The 22,945-nt window shown below is 41.2% G+C and overlaps 1 protein-coding gene across 6 annotated transcripts in view; it reads right to left on the bottom strand.

Annotated features, from left to right (window-relative positions):
* The window catches only part of THRB (thyroid hormone receptor beta), a 393,899-nt gene that overhangs the window by 225,651 nt on the left and 145,303 nt on the right, over positions 1-22,945 (bottom strand). The gene's annotated exons all lie outside the window — the stretch shown is intronic.

Genomic DNA, 22,945 nt, shown 5'->3' with positions numbered 1-22,945 from the left:
TAGAGATCATAGGGAAGCACAGGTTGGCAGGACAAATGTCTGGGTCCCCTCTGCCCAGAATGGACCATTGACAACATTTTGTCCCATCAGCTCTTTTTTTTTTTATAAGTTTATTCATTTATTTAAGTTTTGGCTGCACTGGGTCTTCGCTGCTGCACGCGGGCTTTCTCTAGTTGCAGTGAGCGGGGGCTACTCTTCGTTGCGGGGCGCAGGCTTCTCATTGTGGTGGCTTCTCTTGTTGCAGAGCACAGGCTCTAGGCGCGCAGGCTTCAGTAGTTGTGGCACACAGGCTTCAGTAGTTGTGGCTCGTGGGCTCTAGAGCACAGGCTCAGTAGTTGTGGCGCATGGGCTTAGTTGCTCCCTGGCATGTGGGGTCTTCTCGGACCAGGCCTCGAACCCGTGCCCCCTGCATTGGCAGGCGGATTCTTAACCACTGCGCCACCAGGAAAGCTCCTCTTTTCTTTTTTTTTTAAAATAAAATAGAGCATAGGTATAATCTCCTTGACAACCCACTCCAAGGCCAGACCATGAATTTGTATCTTGCCAGTACATTTTTTTATAACATTTACATACAAGATGAGTATCCAGGACAATGAACAGTGCTTGTGTGTTTTTCATTCACCTATATGATATGAACCTACATATGTGTATCTATCGTTCCACACTTGGACTCTCAACATCATGTGTGTGAACTGACCATGCTGACTGCACTAAGTCTCAGCTCAGTCACCGCCTTTCCACCTAACACCATGAAAGCACCTGTCATACCATTAAACTGTGTGCTGGTTACCTGTGTGTGTGTGCGCATATGTATGTGTGCATGTGTAAATTTTCTCTGCAACTCCACTCTGAGCTTCTCGAGATGCTGCTCTGTCTCCTCTACTATGGTTCCATGCAGAGTGGACAGTCAGCGTATTGAAAGGTAAAACGTATTTGTTAAAAATTGATCTGCTTATTATTAATTTTCCTCCCTTTTCAGACAACCTTAAGGAAGATTTTGAGGTTGTATTTGTTTCCTTCAAAGTCTCTCTCCTCTTGCTTTTGTCGTAAATATTGAAATCCCAAGTTGTCAGTATCACTGTACTGTTTGCAAGAACATTGGAAGCTTTAATATTTTAAGGCTGAAGACCAATATATTTAAGGAGCATATTTACAAAACAGACTCACAGACGTAGAAACATAGAAAACAAACTTACCGTTACCAAAGGGGGAAGGGTGGGGAGGGGGAGGGATAAATTAAGAGTTTGGGATTAACAGATACACACTACTATATACAAATAAACAACAAGGTCCTAATGTATAGCACAGGGAACTATATTCAATATCTTGTAATAACCTATAATGAAAAAAATATGAAAAAATATAACTGAATCACTTTGCTATACACCAGAAACTAACACAACATAGTAAATCAACTATACTTCAATTTAAAAAAGAACAAAAAACAGGCTTCCCTTGTGGTGCAGTGGTTGAGAGTCCGCCTGCCGATGCAGGGGACACGGGTTCATGCCCCGGTCTGGAAAGATCCCACATGCTGTGGAGCGGCTGGGCCCGTGAGCCATGGCCGCTGAGCCTGCGCGTCTGGAGCCTGTGCTCCGCAACGGGAGAGGCCACAACAGTGAGAGGCCCACATACCGCAAAAAAAAAAGAAAAAGAAAAAGAAAAAAAGAAGCATTTTCTAAAAGCATTCTCAAAGACTAAATTGACAAGCCAGAAAGAAGCTTGTGTTTGTAAATGTTGTGGTTTTAAATGTGAATAGATATGCACCGCTACCCTTGACACTAATACCTAAAAACAAACAGTGCCTTATATGTAAACAATATTGAACCTCAACTTATTTTTTGAAGGTATAATTCTGATTTATACTTTGAAGAATATACATGAACCTGACTCAGTGACAACAACCTAAACATTCTCACATAATAATTAGTAACAATAAGCAGTTTAATATATACCACTTCTTAAGCACATTTTGTGGGTTGGGTTATGCTAATTGTCTCACCTAATTTCACTTAATTTAATCCTCACAGTGATCAGATGAGGTAGGTATTATTAATAACCCCACTGTTCAGATGAGGAAACCCCATTGTTCAGAGTCGGAGAAAGATTTAAAATTATGCCCAAAGCCAGTGAGAAAAGGCTAACTGGGATTCTCGCTCAGGCAGTAGGATGTCATGGGCTTCATTGTGAATTACTGAGAACACGCTCAGGTGTAAAGATTAAAACAGCAGAGAAGACAACTGGAAAACAGTGCCACTGAAGTGGCTTCCAAGTTTTGCTATAATACAGACAGACAGCATCTCTTTCATGGTGTGGCTCAAACCAAGAACAAACCAAATTAGAGTTCTCCAAGAAGACAAACTCAAAGTGATTTCCTAGTCATGGAGGAAGGAATGAAATTTAAAGCGGCAAGGTCAAGCCCCAGACCTTTCCCAACTTAAACACTCCCATTTAAATTCTTCTTCTCTTTAGAAAACAGGGAGCCGTGGATTTGCTCATGGCTCAAAGGAGGCTGCCCGGTTTGTTTACACAAGATTCAAAGCAAAAATGAGCATCACTCCCTGGGACAACTTTAGCCCAGAATGTGTGTTCCTTACACATTTTTAATTGGGACATAAATATATTAACAGTGTGGTTATTTTGTACTCAAAATATTCTGTTTTGTAACTGATTCATATTTATATTTGGAAGGCATTTATTTCTGGGCATGAAACAGTTCATTTTGTTAAGCCATGTGACCTGAGGTAAGGTTGGCCCCATTTCCCCACGACTGCTCCCAATTAATGCAAATTGAAGGTTAAAGGATAAATAAAGTCCCTTTAGCTTGGTTTATTAATATGTTAGTTATAAATGGCTCTTTACTTGGTCTATGTTCTTCAGTCTGTAACTATGTACAAATGAACTCTACAGGACAAGCTAGCGAATACACAATGTGTATTTTATTGCAAAGTTTTCATTTAAAAGGGGTTACTAGTATGGCGATACATTAATGTCATCTCTACTTCTTTGGTCTCGGCTCTCTCATCAAACATGTGGAGCCTGATACAGACTGACTGCGTTGCATTCACGGTCACATCTTCAGCCCTCCCCGTCCCTACCCTTTGTCAGGTAACTTTGCAGTTCCTCTTACTAAAGAGGTTCAGCCAATATGCCTGCCCCCTTTGATTTTGGCTTTGCTCAGGTGACTTGCTTTGGCCAATGGAATGTTAGCAGGTATGTTCCATCTAGAGGTTTGAAAAAGTTCTTGTTATGTGTACATGTTTGCTTTGCTCCTCTGTAACTGCCATGAGAACACGCCTGGGCTAGCCCGTCATGGCTGAGAAACACAGAGCGGTGTTGACTCACGCCTCAGCTGAGGCCAGCCTAGATCAGCCTAGAGCAGCCAAGCCCCACACATAGGACGGCACCCAGGCAAGATACACAGAACCACCCGGCTGACCACAGATGCACGAGTGGGCCCAGCCGGAACTCAAACGACCAGCCAGTAGCCAGCCCTCAGACTCGTGAACCTATGAATGCCAAGTGTTTCAAACCATTGAGTTTTGAGGTAATGGGTTACTTTCCCAGGTAACTGTACAAAATGTGGTTGTGTACTAGATGTAACCGATATAGGACCTACCCCTGGCTCTCTCAAAAAACAGATGTCCCCATAGAAGATAGTTTTAAAATTTAGGCAATCAGACTCATCCACTATCCACCAAATGCCAGCTGTTTCAGTCAAGGTTCAACTAGGAAAATATAAAGTAGCGTAAGGATTTCAACAGAAGGGCTATACTGCAGGGAACTGATCACACAGAAGGAAAGACGTGAAGGCAGACGGGGAAGCAGCAGCCATCCAGGAACTCAGTCATTGCAGAAAGTCCCTGAGCAACGGGAACAAAGCATAGAAGTGTCGGTGCTGGAGCCCAGGGCACAGGGCCACCCCGCAGAAGCTGACAGCTCAGAAGCCCTCCCTAGTAGGAGCTGAAGCCCCAGAGGAGACGAGCTGCCATCAGAGAGATGGTCTGAGTGTGAGAAAGGAACACCTGGCTTCCCTCTTCTCTCAGGGCCTTCCAAGGCTGACCCCAGACTCAGGAACCTGGATAGCCCTGTTTTGGGGGGTTTTTGGGGGTTTTTTTGACTTATAACTTCAAACTCCAATAATTTGCATCTCATATGCCTTCCACCTTTTATTTGCCTTTGCTAGCCAGCCTTCTCAGTTACTTTCTTGTAGGTTATTATATAATATAAAGAGAGTAAACACATAAAGTCTAGCAAAAACCCCACAGTTCCCTAGGCTTGTTATCCTTCTTATCTTCCCTGTCAGGTCAGTCACACCAGGGAAGGGCAAGCAAGGGATCTGAGGGCAAATAGGCACACACCTCACCATGACGGGCAGGACACCACAAGGCATTCATCGGCGCTGAGAGCTCTGTCCACAGAAATAACGGAGAGTGAGAACAGACACTGGGCTTGAAGGTTAGAAAGGGCCTGAATAGGTGGGGAAGGATATTCAGGTAGCAGCACCCATGGGAGCAAAGTGCAGGAACCATGGAGGGAAAGACCAAGTGTTCTGGTTAGGTTTAGAGGTTGTGTATTTGGGAGGAAGGTGCAGGGGAGAAGAGGGGGGCAAGGAGGCTACAAAGGTGAGAGCTTGAAAGAGTTGGGGCCCCTGAAAAGAAAAGATAACTATGTGATGTAACAGAGGTGCTAGTTGTCCCTACAATGGCAATTATCTTATTATATATAAATGTGCCAGTGTAACATGTTATAGACATTCCACAACGTAATACGCCAAATATATTTTGGTAAAAAAAAAAAAGAGTTTGGAGATCCATCTAAGCAGATTGGACTTCTTTCTGTCCTGAAGGCAACGGGAAATGAATCGGTTCTGAGAAGATAGTAATATGATCCAAAGTGTGTGTTAGAAACATTACTCTGATAAACACGTGAGGGGTAGATGGGAGGGAGAGAACCAGACTAGGCATCTGTAATGAAGCATAGACCTCACAGAGCTCACGACCCTCCTGAACACATTGGCAGGAGTCTGTGCAAGTGTTCAGTTTTCTGAGAGATGGGACAGAGCTTTCACATGGTTTTCAGTGGAGCCCATGACACTTGACCCCATCCAACACTGTGAACACTAGAAGCAGGACAGTCATCCAGAGAGCTCCTCTACTAATCATTTTAATGAGGATCAAAAATGTAACCGTGGCAATGGGAATGGAAAGGGGTAAACAGACACGAACATTTGTAAGACACCATCTAAAATAATCTAGATAAATATGAACAGAAATGAAACAAGATCAAGAGATACTAAAAGCTTTAATTCTGTAAATGAACTACAATGTATACAAATATTGAATCACTGTGTTGTACACCTGAAACTGATATATTATTGCAAATCAACTATACCTCGATTTTTAAAAAAGGGTACAGAAAAAAATAAATAAAAGGTTTAATTCTGGGCCACCTCCATCCGCTATTCCTTTCTTTCCCCTATGAAATGGAGGAAGCAACTCATGTTTCTAAGATACCATAAAGAGTCACTGAATTGAAAAGTTCCAAGATAAACACAAGGCACGTATATCACCACTGTCCCCTTTCCATGTCATCACAGATATTACTAATCAAACGCAATCTTTCCTTACTGCTGAGTCCAAACCCTATCTCCAAACCCCTCTGAAACAGCTCCTCAGGCAGCCACTAGAGTGATTGCTTTCTAGAGTGACTGTTTTTATTTATTGTATTGATCGTTCTTTGGTTTCATAAGGATGAAGTACCAGTGAATGGATCACTTAGCATAAGGTATTATATACTCGTATGATCTGTATACACATACTTAAATGCGTACTTCCCACACATGGGAAACTTACATACAATTGGGCCACCTGCTAGATCTTACCCAAGTTTGTGAGTCCGCTTACTGTTAACTCAAAGCAATTAAATACAGATCTGAATGAAGCTGAATTAGGGGGGAAAGTTTTGCATACATGAAAATTTACTCTATTATCGAATGATCACAGTAAATGTTTAAAATCAGCACATGTCATCATAATCAGCTACTAGTGACTTCATTGTTTGGTAAAGTCTTAACTCCAATCACCGGCGAGTAGGTATATCGTGTTACCATGAGCCATCCTTTTCTCAGAGTATTAATATGTTGACCCTTGGGTTGGTATTTGAATGCCACCATGACAGTTTTCTAACCTTGGGTGTTTTCCATCTGACATTGGAAAAGAGGTGTCATTATCAGAGTTGCCTTCTATATAGGACCATAATAAAGACAGATTCAGATAAGCCAGGTTTTTTCTACTTGTACTTTGGATCAACAAGAAGGTAACTGTTGTCTATATTAACATGAAGATGTTTCCTGGTCCCCTCAACCCCAAACCCCAAAGCTTGATCTGTTCAATTCCAAAGAAACAACTTTTGGAAAATTGTGTATATACAAAAATATTCCCAGAAAAAAGAGAAGAAAAAAAAATCTCTAATGTAAAAAATTCCCAGCAGTCATTATTTGACCATGACCCATAATGAGAAGTTTGTTTGAATCTATAACACATGTCCATATATTTAGATGTGTGTATGTATAGCTAACTAAAATATAAGTCCCATAAGATAGTATTCTTGCTTATGTGATGTACTTGGATATTTTCTATTCCATTCAACACTATGCTATTCTATTCTTTTTTATATACTATTTCATTAAAGAAAAGTTAGTAATAACCTATGAAATTGATTTCATCACCCACGAATAGGACCCAACCCACAGTTTGAAAAGCACAACCGTAGCAAAATAAAGTGCTCTGACTTTATTCACCAATGTAAACATATCCACAAAACATTAATCCTGGGCAACTTAGCAGAGAAAAAAATCTCTTGGCTCTCTGTCTAGTATCCTGGATGAAACTAAGTTTTGCTGAGCCAATTTTTGTACTTCGTGGTTGACAATGACTGAAAACTGAAAGGCAGAGATCAAATCCTCACCCTCCTTCTCATCACATCTCTTCCGCTGGGTCATTTATACCGTGCAAGTATCTCGTTATTCAATTTTGCTGTCATTTACTGTTCTTTTTCCAACAGCAATGGAAACGCAGGATCGGTTTACTGTCTCCTGTCTTTGGTAGAATTAGATGATTCTCTCTCCTGGCCCCTTTGAACAAAGATGCCATTCATCCCTCTGGAGAACCACCTCCGGGGGATCTGCAAACAAAGCACGGCAGGGAAACCACTACTCACGACGGAGCAACAGCAGAATCGGGCGTTGAGGCTGTTCGTCTGATTACAGACCAGAGAGAACTTTGCAATGATTCTTTTGACCGAGTGCACACAATTGGAATTGGAGCAACACAGATAACTGTAAAAACAAACAGTAAAAGGCTATATAGCTCCAAATTCAGTGGCACCTACCAAAAGAAAGCTATTTCTTAAAGAATTAAAAACTATTTCCTCTTTCTAAAAGAAAAAAAAATGAACAGGTACTACAGAATCCTCATAGCAGAGAATCTTTGGAGGCTTTCTTGCCAGTCCTCTGGTGCTAGTATATTCTTTCTTACCTGTGACTTCTTTGACATTCATCTGCTTTCTGTGTGCCCTTCCCCACACCCCTACTCTTCCAACTAGTAAAACATTAGTGAGTGTATCAAAGCCTGAGGTTTCCCACATCCTTTATTCAGCATTTCTTCTTCCCAGAATTTATCTTAAATAAATGATTATGGATATATATATACAAAGCCTCAGTGAAAAAGATGTTCACGTAGTGTCATCTATAATGGCAAAGGGCTCAAAGGATATACAATTAATTGCTAAAAGTGGTCATCTTTGGGTGGCTGGGTTATTGTGATTTAAATTTTATTCTGTATACTTACCTATATTTTCCAAATTTTCCAAAATAAAAATAAGACAAAGGAATTGAAAAGGACACGTGTGTGCTTGTACTTGTTACCGAAACACTGGTGAATCTCCAGGTAGATTTTCACCAGGCCCAAGGATGCACATGTATGATCGTGCCCTGAGACACTATAATATCTCTTCATGCTGAATTTATATATATATATATATATATATATATATACCAGCAATTTCATCCTCAAACTCAACAGAAATGTGTACACATGTTCACCAAAAGACCTGTACAAAAATGTCCATAGCTGCACTTCTCACCATAGCCAAAGCTGAAAACAAACTATTCACCAACGGATACATGCCCGCAATGAAATATATAAATCACAACTGATGGAATGTCTCACAAACATAATATTGAGCAAAGTAAGTCAGACACAGGAATACATTCTACATGAGCCGTTTACGTAAAGTTCGAAACAAAGCAAAATTAATCTGTAGTTTTAGAACTCAGGAAAGTTCAGTCTTTTGGAAGAGAGACTGAAGGGGGGAAGTTGGAGAGTTTCTCCTTCCTGTCAATTGTTCCGTTTCATGATCTAAATGGTGGTTACATGGGTGTTTACATTTTGTGAAACTGTATCAAGCTGTATGCTAATGACGTATACTTAGTTGCAACACGTTAATGGTCCCTGGAACCACCTTAGTAAGTAACCATCATTTTTACTACAACCGATGTATGCATTTTACTGTATGTTTTAATGGAATGTATCTACATTTTGCTTCAAAAAATAACTTTGTTTACAAAACTTTAAGAAATATCACCTGTTTCCTACTTAGCATTCATAAGAACATTGACATACATGGTAAGGAGCGTGATAGGGCCTAAAGTACACATCAGGGTAAATTTCAGACATCTTGTAGAGTGTGGAGTGATGCTGTTATTTGTATGGGGGGGAGGAAGGGGGGAGGCTGAAAGAAATAGCCTTAAATTACCAGGGTTTTCTGTAAGGAGGTTATTTAGTATGTTATTCATTTTTTCTCTTTGTAAAGGACAGCAAAAATAATTTTTTCCTTTTGCATACTTGTAGGAAATGAGCAGCAAAAATGGTATAACGTTTCCCTATTCCCATTGGCTTCTAGAAAACTCAGCCCTAAATTTGTGCATACCCACAGGTCAGTGGTTTTCAAATTTTCTTTTTACTATGGCTACAGTAAGAAATACACTTTGTATCATGACCCAGCGTACAGTTATATTTTTGTAAATAATATCCTTACTTTGTGCAATGACCTCTGATATTTTCTATTGTATTCTATTCTAGCCCTTCACGTCCCATTCCGTTAAAAACGGTGGTCACTCACTTAAATCATTTCATGGACCATTAACGTGTTGCAACTAAGTTTGAAAAATGTGTTTCACAGTTCCTGGCAAATAATAGACACTCAGTAAAAAGTTATTAAATGTACAACGGTACATACTTGCATATTAACCTAATCTCCAGCTCATTATTAGTATCTATCCCTGTTTTCCTTTGCTTCTTGGTTTTTCTTATCCTTTATAACTTATGTTTACTTATTATGGTATTTGTATCTTTATAAGCAGTCATCATCTTTTCTAGAACAAGCCCTCATAAAACGTTTCCAAAGTCACATAGTAAATCAGTCAGGGCAGAGCCACAAGAGGAAAGGTCCTCCCAAGTTGCCAGGCCCTGCTTCTCTGGGAACAGGAACTTCAATACCTGTAAGAGAAACACTTATGGTCCCACCACTGCAAAAATGTCTGCGGCGAGAGCAGATGGTGACGGTGACCATGTGACGGGAGCTCACCTCTAACCTTTTCGGGAACAATATACACTGTTGCTTTCCATGAAGTTCTCTTGCATTTCCGACAGCTGGGAGAGAGAGAGCCAGCTCATTCCAAGAAACACAAAGACACTTTTGAAAGAGGAACAAAGGGTTCTACAGTTGACAATGAAGAATGGTGTGAGCATCTCTGTGCATCTCTGTGATAAAGGAGTTCATGTTCTTGAGTTTCCTTTATCTTTCTTTTCAGGGTGTAAAGTCTTTCTCAGGTCACTGAAGTTGTGTGTCTACAGGAGAACTAGCAAACATGTTGGAAGGAGCTAGTCCAGGCATGTGAGAAGAAACCTTATCTTTCTAACCCAGGAACACATTTCGCCTTAATAAAACTTTTATTTTAAAACATCCTCTCAGGTCCTATCGAACAAAACTTTCCCTACAAAAGGTTCTTGGATCACTTTTGGGCAAGTTGCCATCTTGGCTTATCTTCCACACCCAAAGAAAGAAAAATATGTTTTGGGCCAAGCACCATGGTCCACTTTGGTAATGTTGTTTTTGTGAGGACAGGTTGTGGGTAAAGAGGGATGTGAACATGACTTGTCTTTCCTTTAGCAGAAAAGGATCATGAGGAATTTAACAGGGCTGAAATGGATCAATTCTTTCCTAGGACGGGGAGCCTGGGCTTTGTTTCTGCTTTAGCCCCAAGAGAGCATGGACGCTCCCAAGGAAATAACCAAAAATGCAAACTAAGAGTTACGTGCACAGATGTCTACAGAAGTATATCTGCCTTAGTAGCATGACGTCAGAGCAGTCTCTAAGTCCCAAACTGCAGGGAAGACTTTTAAAAAGTAATTGGGCAGCCATTAAAACTAATACAAATCACAGTGTGAGAAATAACCACAATAAAATGTTAAATGCAAAAATCAGGTTGAAAGACTACACATACAAAATATGAATCTGACCATTATAAAGCATATATGTATTATATTTGCACAGAAAAAGATTTGGAAGAAACACTCCAAAATGTTGAGGAGCTATAACACTAGCTAGTGAAATCAAGAGTGAATATTAAATATCTTTTTTTAACTCTTATTTATTATTTATCTCCTTTTATTTATCTCTTATTTATTATCTTTTTTTTTCAAAATTTCCACTGTATGCATGGACTGCTTTTACAGCTAGATGAAAGCTATTGTAAAAAATGTAATGATGCATTTCTTTATAAATTCTAGTTTGTTCATTTGCTGACTCATAAATATCTGGAAACTTTGTCCACTTTCTTTTTAATGACAACTTAAGGAGTTAAATTTCCAACGTAACACGGAGAACAGGAAGACTGGATGCCTCAGTGAATCTTATGCGAAGAAAAAGAAAAATCTTATGCAAAGAAAAAGAAGAATTAAACATGGGCTCTTACCCTCTGAACATATTTGCATCAAGGAAGACCAACTTAAAAAAAACCTCTTTTTCTGATATATATTTTTTTCATGTGGGTTGTGTGGACGAGTTTAATATTGTAGCTTATAAATAACATTAAAGGTTTAGATGACCGATCTGAAAGCCCACTCAGTTGACGTAAATGTCACACACATGAATGAGTTCCCTTTGGCATAGTTCCCCAGCCCTACAGCAACTACTGGCATCCAGCTGGCGACAGTGAGCAAGAGAGTAATCTCTATAGCTATCTGAAAGGGAATGAAGGCAGTACAGAGAAGTGAGGCTACTGTCCTCCAGCTGGGACCACAGGATAGTCACAATTAGCTTAGCCGGCATACCAGGTCAGTATAGGATACCGCCAAAGGCTTATGGGTTGCACTGGCAGATTCAGGGAGGAAGAAGATAGGTGAATCTGTTTTATCATTTGTTTCTCTGACTTTGTATATCTGATGGATAATTCCATACAGTCAGAAAGAAGACTCCTATGGTAGCTCTAATTTTACTTTTTTAAGGAACCTCCATACTGTTGTCCAACAGTGGCTGCCCCAATTTACATCCCACCTACCATATGATCCAGCAATCCCACTCCTGGGCATATATCCAGAGAAAAACATGGTCTGAAAGGAGACATGCACCCCAATGTTCATTGCAGCACTGTTTACAATCACCAAGACATGGAAACAGCCTAAATGTCCATCCACAGAGGAATGGATAAAGAAGATGTGGTACATATGTACAATGGAATAGTACTCAGCCATAAAAAAGAATGAAATAATGCCATTTGCAGCAACATGGATGGACCTAGAGATTGTCATACTGAGTGAAGTAAGTCAGACAGAGAAAGACAAATATCATATGATATCACTTATAAACGGAATCTAAAAAAAAACTGATGCAAATGAACTTATTTACAAAACAGAAACAGACTCACAGACTGAGAGAACAAACTTACGGTTACCAGGGGGTAAGGGTGAGGGAGTTTCGGATTGACATGTACTCATCCTATATTTAAAATGGATAACCAAGAAGGACCTACTCTGTGACGCAGGGAACTCTGCTCAATATTCTGTAACAACCTAAATGGGAAAAGAATTTGAAAAAAAAACAGATACACGTATATGTATAACTGAATCACTCTGTTGTACACCTGAAACTAACACAACTATACTATACTGTTAATCAACTATACTCCAATACAAAATAAAAAGAAAAAAACTCCTATAAAATCTTGTTACTAGCAAGCCACTTAACCAATTAAGAAATCTGCTTTTTTACTCCTTAATTTAACTGAAACAAAATCGAATAAAGCAAGTCCATGAAGCAAATTGTAAATACTGAGACTTTGGCAACAAAGCTACCCCAATCCCTCACTAAGCTCTGCTAAAATTTTAAAAACAGTTTCTTAGTAATGTGGATGGGGCACCACCTACGGTTGGCAGTCTTACGCCCTTGCCCTCAATTAAAGTTCCTAAATAAAGAGTGTTAAAGGAATTTCAGATGCTATCACAAAATGGATAGAAACTCGTTTACTTTGGAGAAACAGGAGGCATAAAGGGTCACTAGGGCCTACCCATTGCGTTTTCTGGTCTATAATGGGAAGGTAAACTTTTCGACACCTTGGGGCCTTTTCCAGTCCTTAGGCTGAGACATTTACTACTGCTTTGGAACAGACACACTGGAGGGGAGAGAAGGGAGCCTGAATGGAAGAGGAGAAGAGAGCATGGCTGTGTTCTATCTGGGTTTCTGCTCTCAGAGAAGGGGTTTCAGCGTCAACCTGCGAGTAAAAGTGAAGAAAGCCAAACTTCCAGGTTAAATAAAGATCTTGGTTTGGAACCAAGATTACGAATCCTCTGGGGCTGTGAAGACCTCCTGTGCATCCACCTCCCGTGGCACCACCCCAGGCAGCTCCCAGCTCTGGATGCTCAGGCTGGTTTTCAGAGATTCTGGATGGAGGAGACCACAGAAGGCTCAAGATCAAAGGGGGACGGGTTTCTCCATAAGTCCACACTGATATACATAAATCTGTGAATGCATAAACAGAAGAGAAGTAAAAGTTCTTCCGCAGAGTAGAACGCCAACTAATAAATACAGAAGGAACGATGGAGTTAGAAAACCACCAATGGATGTTAAAACGAGTGGGGAAAAATTTAAGGAGGAAATGGTCTTTGTATAGTCTCAAGATACTTCCTCCCAAATAACATGCTAATTCCAAAGAGGAAAGTAGTAACCTTATGGTGGGGGGGGGGTGCGGGGGGGAACCTGGCAGACAGCACTTTAACTAAGGGATCAAAACTAACATCACCACTAGTGGAATAAACTGACCTCATGTGTTCTGAGAAGGACACAAGGTCACTATTGTGGTTTTCCTTCCAAAAAGGCATCACCTGAATCTAACACTGAGGAAACATCAGAAATCCAATTCTATGAAAGAATTGGCCTGTATCCTCCAAACATCAAGAAACACAAAGAAAGGCTGAGGACCTGTTTCATTGTAAGGAGACATGACAACTAAATGCAACAGAACATTGTGGAGCAAATCCCAACTGGGAAAAAATTGCTACCGAGAACATTATTGGACAATTGATAAATTTTGAATATGGAATGTTGATTAGATAACAGTATTTATATCAATGTTGAATTTCCTGGGTTTGATAACTGGGTTATGTAAGACACTATTTTTGTTCTTAGGAAGTACACATTGAAGCATTTAGGAGTGAGGCCGAAAAAGACAACAAGGTGGGGAACAGAGATTTCATGAGACAAAGTCAGTATTTTCTCCACCCTGGAATTTTTCCCCAGCCCTATCAGAGAGTAGGGCCTACTTGGGGGGCGGGGTCATCTGGGAAGTGAGGCTCAGAACATTCCACCGAAGAGAGAAAGGATGTGCAAAACTGTACACACACACCACATGCACCACACACCCCGCATACACACACCATACACACACACACACCACACACGCACACCGCATACACACACACCTGCATACACACACCATACACACACATATACACACACCATACACACCACACACCCCGCATACACACTCACCACACATGCACACCGCATACACACACACCTGCATACACACACCATACACACACATATACACACACCATACACACCACACACCCCGCATACACACTCACCACACATGCACACCGCATACACACACACCCCGCATACACACAGCATACACACACATATACACAGACCACACACACCTACACACCACACACCCTGCATATACACACACATCGTAGACACACACACACACACACACACACACACACACACCACATTCACATACACAGAGCCCAGGGACAGCTTGGGGATTTGGGGGAGTTTCTATAATCTCAGTCATCTTAATGTCTACAGGAGTCTGGTTTATCCTGGAAACGCCTAACCTTTTGCTTTGTGACTGGTATTGCTGCTTTCTGGGATGAGGGGAATATTTCTCATAATTTCTTTCCTTTTATCTGTTTGCTTGTTTGGATTTGACACTTGGCTTGAAGGTGTAGCTCTGGTGACCTCTGTCCCAGGAGTCTGTGATCATGAAGGGCTTCAAGAGGTCTGCTTCTCAGCCCGTCACACTGTCTGCCCGCTCTAGTTCTCTCCAACCTACGGCAAAGTGAAGATACTCTGCCTCCTAGGTCGGCTGGTGTGGGGGTTGGTTTAGACTAGGCTGCAGCTGCTAGCATGTTCTGCAACTTGTATGCGGATCCTTCTCTAAAAGATGCCTTATGGGGCTTCCCTGGTGGCGCAGTGGACAATGCAGGGGACACGGGTTCGTGCCCCGGTCCGGGAAGATCCCACATGCCGCGGAGCGGCTGGGCCCGTGAGCCATGGCCGCTGAGCCTGCGCGTCCGGAGCCTGTGCTCCGCAATGGGAGAGGCCACAACAGTGAGAGGCCCGCGTACCAAAAATAAAACCAAAACAAAACAAAAAATAAAAGATGCCTTATGGAAATACAGTCACCTCCAGGTGAAGTAGTCAGAGGAGTGCGATGTAAGAGATGAAAACCAGGACTAGAAACTTCGTCCGTTTTGAATTCCAGACACATCACCACAAATCTTATTTTAGTCTAATTTAAACACCAGTTAATCTAGACTCTGTAGGGACTTTGTTAAAATGCAGATTCCGACTCAGTAAGTCTCAGTGGAGCCTGAGATTCTGCATTTCTAACAAGGACGTGTCAGTGCTGCCCACTTGCTTCTCAGAGGCCAGGGTCTCTGTAGCCCAGGATGTTAGCACCTTACACCAGAGCAGCGAGGGATGCTTGGACCCATTTTTGAGATGAGAAAACTGAAGCTCAGCGTCTCCAAATCACTTTGCCAAGGAAAAAGGCAAGTAGGTGAGAGGCAGAATTTAAGCTCCAGCCTCTTCCTTTAGATCACCCTGCCGGAGTCTGTTTCCCCATCCTTGCCCAGGTGCCCTAGGCAACCACCTGCACTGGGGGAGGGTGCCTGAGCTGAGAGCCATCTTCAGCCACGTGGACAGCAAATGGGTCCCTGATCTTTTTTTTTTTAAAGAGAGTAAAATAGTTTATCCAGTATTTTTTTTTTTTTGGCTGTGCCATGCGGCTTACAGGATCTTAGTTCCCCAACCAGGGATCGAACCCGGGTCCTCAACAGTGAAAGCACAGAGTATTAAGCACTGACCACCAGGGAATTCCCCAATTCAGTGTTTAAAACAGTCTGTCAGCAAGTTAGAATTACATAATTCTCAGAAAATGAGTATATAATTTAGAGCTAAACATACTGATAATGATCAATTATCTGATTGTGTTATAGTATTATTTTGTGTTTCTTCTTTTTTTTAAATTGTCAGTTTATTTGATAATTAGTGTTGTACACAGTCTACCTTGCATGGGCACATTTAAATTCAATACAATTTTGGAGAACTAGAGATTTAGAGTATCACAGAATGTGCCTCCAATATCCCTCTCAGTCCTTCTATATCCTAAAGAAACGCCCACTGATTACATTGCGTATCTTTTCTGGGTCATGCGTTCCTTGGGGAATCTAATGTGGGCAATTTTGCAGTTGCTGTTGCTTTGCTTTGTTTCCAGGAGGTGCCCTTGCATACTTGCACGTTCTACAGACAGTCCTAGGAGGTTTATGGACCCCTTGAAGTCCACCGTGGGCTCCTGTGATAAGAACAGATAGTGTCCAGGCTGCAGGAGGGCGCCTAAGATCCCACAGAACTTCAGTCCTCCAGAAATGGTGGCCATGGGTCCACCAAAGGCCCCTCCAGAGGGATGTAAAAAGGAACGGTCCTTTCTTGCTTGCTTTTCAAGCACCCTGAGCTCCTACTACTGCTGAGTGAAATAAATTCTTAAAAGAAGGTTTTGAGACTCAGGCCAACACTTTGAATCCTTAGGCAATAAATAGCTCTGACCCTACTGCTTTAAGATGATGTTATGCAGGGCTTCCCTGGTGGCGCAGTGGTTAAGAATCCGCCTGCCAATGCAGGGGACACGGCTTCGAGCCCTGGTCCGGGAAGATCCCACATGCTGCGGAGCAACTAAGCCCGTGCACAACTACTGAGCCTGCGCTTTAGAGCCCGCGAGCCACAACTACTGAAGCCCACGCACCTAGAGCCCGTGCTCCGCAACAAGAGAAGCCACGGCAATGAGAAGCCCGCGCACCACAACAAAGTGTAGCCCCCGCTCGCCACAACTAGAGAAAGCCCCTGCGCAGCAACGAAGACCCAACGCAGCCAAAAATAAAATAAATAAATTTATTTAAAAAAAAAAAAGATGATGTTATTCATACAAATTCAACCCAATGTGAATTCATGGTCAAAGTCATTAGAAGGGCTGAGTCAGCTATGACGGTGTCAACTGAGTATGCAAACAGAAGAAAACAAACCCGAGAGCGCTTGAGGCTTTCCTCATCCTGTACTCAGGCCGGATGTCCCACAGCAAAGACGGGCTCTGAGGGCCACAGTCCTAAAGCCTTTCTTGTCGGCAGATGGACCAGAGGAAGGTAAAGAATAAATTATGCTCTGGCAATATACAGCAGTTCATGTTTTTAAAAATTTCAGCACTAGCTACTATTCTCAGTGACCTATGGTCAATAATGTAACCAAAACATAAGGCTCTTACTTGGTTTGGGGAACCCGGCCTGGAGTTTGAAGTAAAGCAAATGGGCTGGTAGCCCGGAATCAATGCTGTAGTCTGTTTTTCTCCCAGTTGCTTTTCTGTTCTCTTTCTATCTTAGTAGAAAATAATATATCAAAAACACCAACATTTCACGCTCTAAATCTCCGAGCTTAAAAGAACGTTTAGAGATCATTTCACTCAAATGCCTCCTTTTTTTTTTTTTTTTTTTTTGCAGTACGCGGGCCTCTCACTGTTGTGGCCTCTCCCGTTGCGGAGCACAGGCTCCGGACGCGCAGGCTCAGTGGCCATGGCTCATGGGCCCAGCCGCTCTGCGGCGTGTGGGATCTTCCTGGACCGGGGCACGAACCCGTGTCCCCTGCATCGGCAGGCGGACTCTCAACCACTGCGCCACCAGGGAAGCCCAAATGCCTCCTTTTACAGTTGGGGAAAGGGAAGAACAGAAAGGTGAGGTGGCCTCCTCAGTCTTAACATTGTTCCAGCGCTGGCACCCCTGTCTCTTTTATCGTGAGAATAGGTATAAAACCTATGTGGAGCTAAAAAAAATACCACGGAAAGGAAGTCTTCCTAGAGCTGCCACCATCGGTAGAGCCTGGCTTATCCTCCCAGAAATGTTCCTTGCACACACATGCATAGGTATCTGTGCATCTTTTTTTTTTTTTTCATAGAAGAAGGATCGTATGATGAATCTCTCCAGCTCACTTTGTTCAGCTCTTGGTTTGAGTTCTCCCGTATTGATGTATTCAAATGTACTTCCTCCTTCTACATGGGTTACGTAGCATTCCCTTGGACTTCTTTTGTTTATCCTTTATTAAGCACTTCTCTAATGACGTACTTTTAGGTTGCTGGCTGTTCTTCTGCACTACAAGCCGTGCTGTGCCGACTGAATATGTTTTAACTGTATGCATCATTTCATACACTTCTCTCTCTCGTTTCTGCCACTTGTTTTTCTGCAAAAAACATCCTACACTAGCAGCCACCCCCCACCATTCTTACCTCCTCGCCTTGCTTTAGTTAACTCTGCAGCATTTATCACCACCTGAAATAGAATGTATTTGCCCGTTCCCTTTTTGTCATTTTTATCTGTTACTAGAAGGGCAGGTCCACGGGGTCAGGAACTTAGTTTTATTTGCTGCTGTGTGCCCAGCGCAGAGAACGGTGACTGGCTCTTGGTAGGTGCTCAATACACAAGGAATCAATGAATGGATGCTTTGCACATTTTACTACTGATTTATGGGTTTTTTCTTACTGACTCCTAAGAGTTCGTCATACAGTCATTAAATAAGTCTTGGTCATTTGTCCTGCTCCTTTAATCTCCAGCGTGGTGCTTGTTATTTAACTTTGTCAATGGTACTTTAATTACTCTATACTCAAGCATAGCACATTCGTCTTTTATAGCTTTTATGTTTTGTGTCTTGCTTCAAAAGGCTTTATGCACTCCAGAGTTATTTTTAAAAACTTGTCTGGTAGTTTCATGGTTTGTTTTCATGTTGGAATCTTTGATTCATTGGGAATTTATTTTGGCAAAGGCAGTCAGCTTTGGCTATGTAGTCAGCTTTGTTATTTTTTTCCCAAATAGTTAGCTAGTTGATCCAACATGAATTAAAGAACAATTCATCCTTCTCATTGCTCTGAATGTCATCTTTATGATATACCCAATTCCTATAAATATTTACATTATATCTGATCTCTAGTCTGCTCTGCTAATTTGTCTGTCTATTCCTGTGTTGGTGCTAATATAGTGCTTTTAACATCTGGGTAAGACTGGGCCCCTCTCTCTGTCCATTCTCACGTGCTTATTTTTTCACAAGGATCTCAGAAGCCACAGAGCCATTCAACCCTCCCTCTAAAAAATTATCTCACTATTTTATTGTGACCAGATTATTTTACAGATTAATTTAGAAAGAAACAACAGACAATTCATGGCCCACTCTTTTGTTATTTTAACCGTTTGGGGCCTTTCTTGGGAAATAATAAATGCAACAAATAAAATCTAGAAGTGGAGCTGTATTTGGTGCAGTTGGAACTAGGGCAATTACTGGAAGCTGGTGAGAAAAGGAAAAACTATTTGTGTTCCCTCTGGTTAGGGTAATTCCTAATTCTTAGAGCAGTTGATGCCATTTCTTGAATGATCATGTGTTGAGAAGGTGGACCTTCTGGAGTATTACGGCGATGGGAAATAAATCAAGGTTTAGCAAGTCCTATTTCCTTGGGGTAAGTAAGTCAAGGGCCACTTTGAACCTTCAATTGCTTAAGAATTTCATCCAGTATGAGCCAGCTGCAGGAATTTGAGTCCAAAGACACCACAGGAAATGACCACATGTAATGCAAACCTGTCACCGGGAATCTTAAAAGGATTCTGCAGAGAGCCCGTTAACTCAGCCTTAAAGACCACTCCAGTGTTCCCCCATTGCAGAATAAGTCAGATAGAATTCAACTCATGTCAAACACAGGATGCCTGAGGAGGCTGAATGTGCCTGAAGCCTTGGGAGCGCTTGGTAAATATTAAGCAATCTATTTGAGGCTGAGCTTTCAGTGAGTCAAAGTGCTTAGTCCGTGGGCCATTCATTTATATGGTGTTTGGACAAACCAAAAAGTGACGTTCAAGGAAGAGAAGACCGAAACATTTTCTCAGGGAAGAAAGAAAAGGTTTTCAAACACCTTTTGAAAATTGTCTGAGAAGAGATATACAAGCAGAAAACATCTTTTGGCAAATAAGTGATGAATCAGATGGATGAGGTGTGTCTTCAGTTTCTAATACAATTTAAAGACAAGAAATAAACTGGTGGCTTGACATTTTAAGCTCACTAACTTCAAATAATGAATTTTATAATTTCCAGAAAGATCACGTACGTGTATTTTGCTAGTGGAAGAGTCTGAACTTCGATGCTAAGAACAAAGAAATTAGGAAAATGCGGCATCGTTCTGCCTTCTAATATACATAAATACCCTTAAACAATTTGAGATCATTTTTCATTCCTTATATAAATCCCTGTCTACTTTGTTACTAGGACAGATAGAGCCAGGGAAGTAACCAGTAAGTATCCAGAATGACTGCTTAAATTGCAAACATGAAAATTCCACCTAAGCCTTATTGAAACAAACTAGATACTGGTTTCAGTTATAAAGGCCTTGCACGCTCAGCACAAATGTTTATTTATTTAGGGATACTTGGCAAATCAATATTTGAAAACAATATGGTGGTAGCGAAAATAAACCAGGGAGAGAGAGGGAAGTTTTAGAAATGTAACGAAGAAGCATGAGTAAAATGTGAACAGACACGTAGCAATAAGATCAGCTGCAATGAAGAGTTCCCATTAGTATCCTCAATCATCTGATACGTCATTGGACTGATGATTTGCTCAAGGCAACCTAAGTGATAGTGCAGTGCTTCAGGATGGAAGGAAACCACCTCTTCTAAATGCCTACTATGTGTCGGGCATTGCCTGTTTTAATAATAATAGCTGACATCCAGTAAGAGCCTTCAAGATGGAACTTCCCACAAGTTATTTCTAATCCTTACAGTCCGTCTATGAAGTAGATGTTATCTCCATTTTACGGATCAGAAAACTGAGATTTGGAAAGGTTCAATAACTTGTTTCACATTCCCTAGTTAGTAAGCAAATCAGAATCCAAAGCCAGTTCTGATTCTAGAGCCCCAAATCTTTCTGTTTTGTCACCTGCCTGAAACAAGACATACTAATAATGTGAAGTGACTTGCACTGCTCCCTAGGGAAAGGGCTACTGAGAGTGCTCACGTGAAAAATTACAAAGACAGAAACAAGCAAATAAGAGAGATCGGCCACTGCAGGTTATACCTTTTATGACAAACATAAAAAAAAGGAGGCCTTGGAAAACCTGACGGAGATAATTTAACTATTTAAAGACTTTTTGGTGTTGCTTCAGAGAAATAAAAAATAAGCAACTTACATCACTTTTCAGAAAGGGCATTATTTTTTTCTAATTGCATTCACGCTAGTATCTTTTTTTTTAACTTTTTAAAATTTTTTAAAAATTAAAAAAATTTTCTATTTTTTTGGCTGTGTTGGGTCTTCGTTGCTGCGTGTGGGCTTTCTCTAGTTGCAGTGAGCAGGGGCTACTCTTTGTTGCGGTTCGTGGGCTTCTCATTGCGGTGGCTTCTCTTGTTGCAGAGCACGGGCTCTAGGCGCGCGGGTTTCAGTAATTGTGGCACGTGGGCTCAGTAGTTGTGGCTCTCGGGTTTTAAGAGCAGGCTCAGTAGTTGTGGCTCGCTGGCTCAGCAGTTGTGGCACACAGGCTTAGTTGCTCTGTGGCATGTGGGATCCTCCCAGACGAGGGCTCGAACCCATGTCCCCTGCACTGGCAGGCAGACTCCCAACCACTGTGCCACCAGGGAAACCCCTCACCCTAGTATCTTATTACCAGACATGGAATATGCCAGAAGTGAAGGATTCTCCATGTCTAGCATAATAGAGGTAAACGGCCTCATTCAAAAACATATTTCCAAGCCCTGTATTTATAAGGAAAATCATTTAACCCTCACATTATTAGTCTGATCTTCTTTTTTTTTTTCTTTTTCTTTTACCCAGAAGCATTATTTCCTGCCTTCTTCACCAAGAGTTACTTGAAAGAGGGCACCATTCCACATAGAGCCATGGGGTCAAGGTCATGCCTGTGAACTTGAGGTGCTCAGGAGTATGCAGGAACAGGCCCGGGGGGAGAAAGGACGTTCTCTCTGCCCCCATTTGCAAGTTGACAGCCTGCAGAGGGGGAGCGATGAACAGCCCAGTTTCCAGCCAACTTTGTGTTGCTGGACTTTACAAAAACAAATAAACCAAAGCTTTTCAACTGACCAGAACTGCTTAAACTACTTTAATAATGTGGCTGCTTTATAAGGTGTCTGGGCAGTTTATCTTTGGGCTATAGATAAGATACCTCTTTTGTAAAGAGCAAATCCATTAATAGTCACTATTATAAACTTGGGAATCACAAAGAAATAGGACAATTGTAAACAAGATGATCAATTATCATAGGGATTGCCTTTACCAGCTAGAAAAATTAATTTGATTTTCTTAAAAACATTAATTTTAGTTTTAAGAGTTTGAACTTTAAAAGTTTAAATATTGCCTGGTACAATTACTTCACAGGTGTAAAGTAATAGCACATCTCATCTAATAGCACACATTATTTTCTTATGCCTTATAATTCCTTCCTTAGTGACTAAATATTTTTATACGGCTTCTGGAAGTTCATGAGATATACAGATTCATTTGGAGTATATTTTTCTCCTCATCAATAATCTCTATGTATTGGCAAAGCAATATAAAGGAAGTTTAAGTACTTTTGTCACATTGGGTACACCTAGAAAGAAGAGAAGGAAATAAGAAGTTCTAATAAGGGGTATTTTGACCTCAACTACACTTATTGGCTAGAAACCTACAGAATGCATTCAGAAGGTCAGAATTATTTGTTTAATTGGCTACTTCCAATATTAAGCAGTTGGGCTGGGCAGATATTATTTGCATGCTGAAACATATGATTGCCTTTTCCAAACTAAAAATCAAAATGTGACTGACAAGTATAGGTACACTTAAATAAAATGGGAGGAGACGTTTGAAATTGGAACTGTTTTCGGAAAACCAGATCATGTGATTCTACCGACAGAGTTTCACTCTACTCCAGAGGTGTCAGTCAATGTAGAGATTAGCCCTTAAAGACGACTCTATCCAGTTCTCCTTTTTGGAAGCAGAGATACACGCAATGGGATGAACTGCTCTCAGCCAT

The sequence above is a fragment of the Tursiops truncatus genome, chromosome 4, assembly GCF_011762595.2.
Source record: "Tursiops truncatus isolate mTurTru1 chromosome 4, mTurTru1.mat.Y, whole genome shotgun sequence".
Classification (NCBI taxonomy): domain Eukaryota; kingdom Metazoa; phylum Chordata; class Mammalia; order Artiodactyla; family Delphinidae; genus Tursiops; species Tursiops truncatus.
The sequence above is the reverse complement of the archived record's forward strand: the minus strand, read 5'-3'. Positions and strand labels throughout refer to the sequence as shown.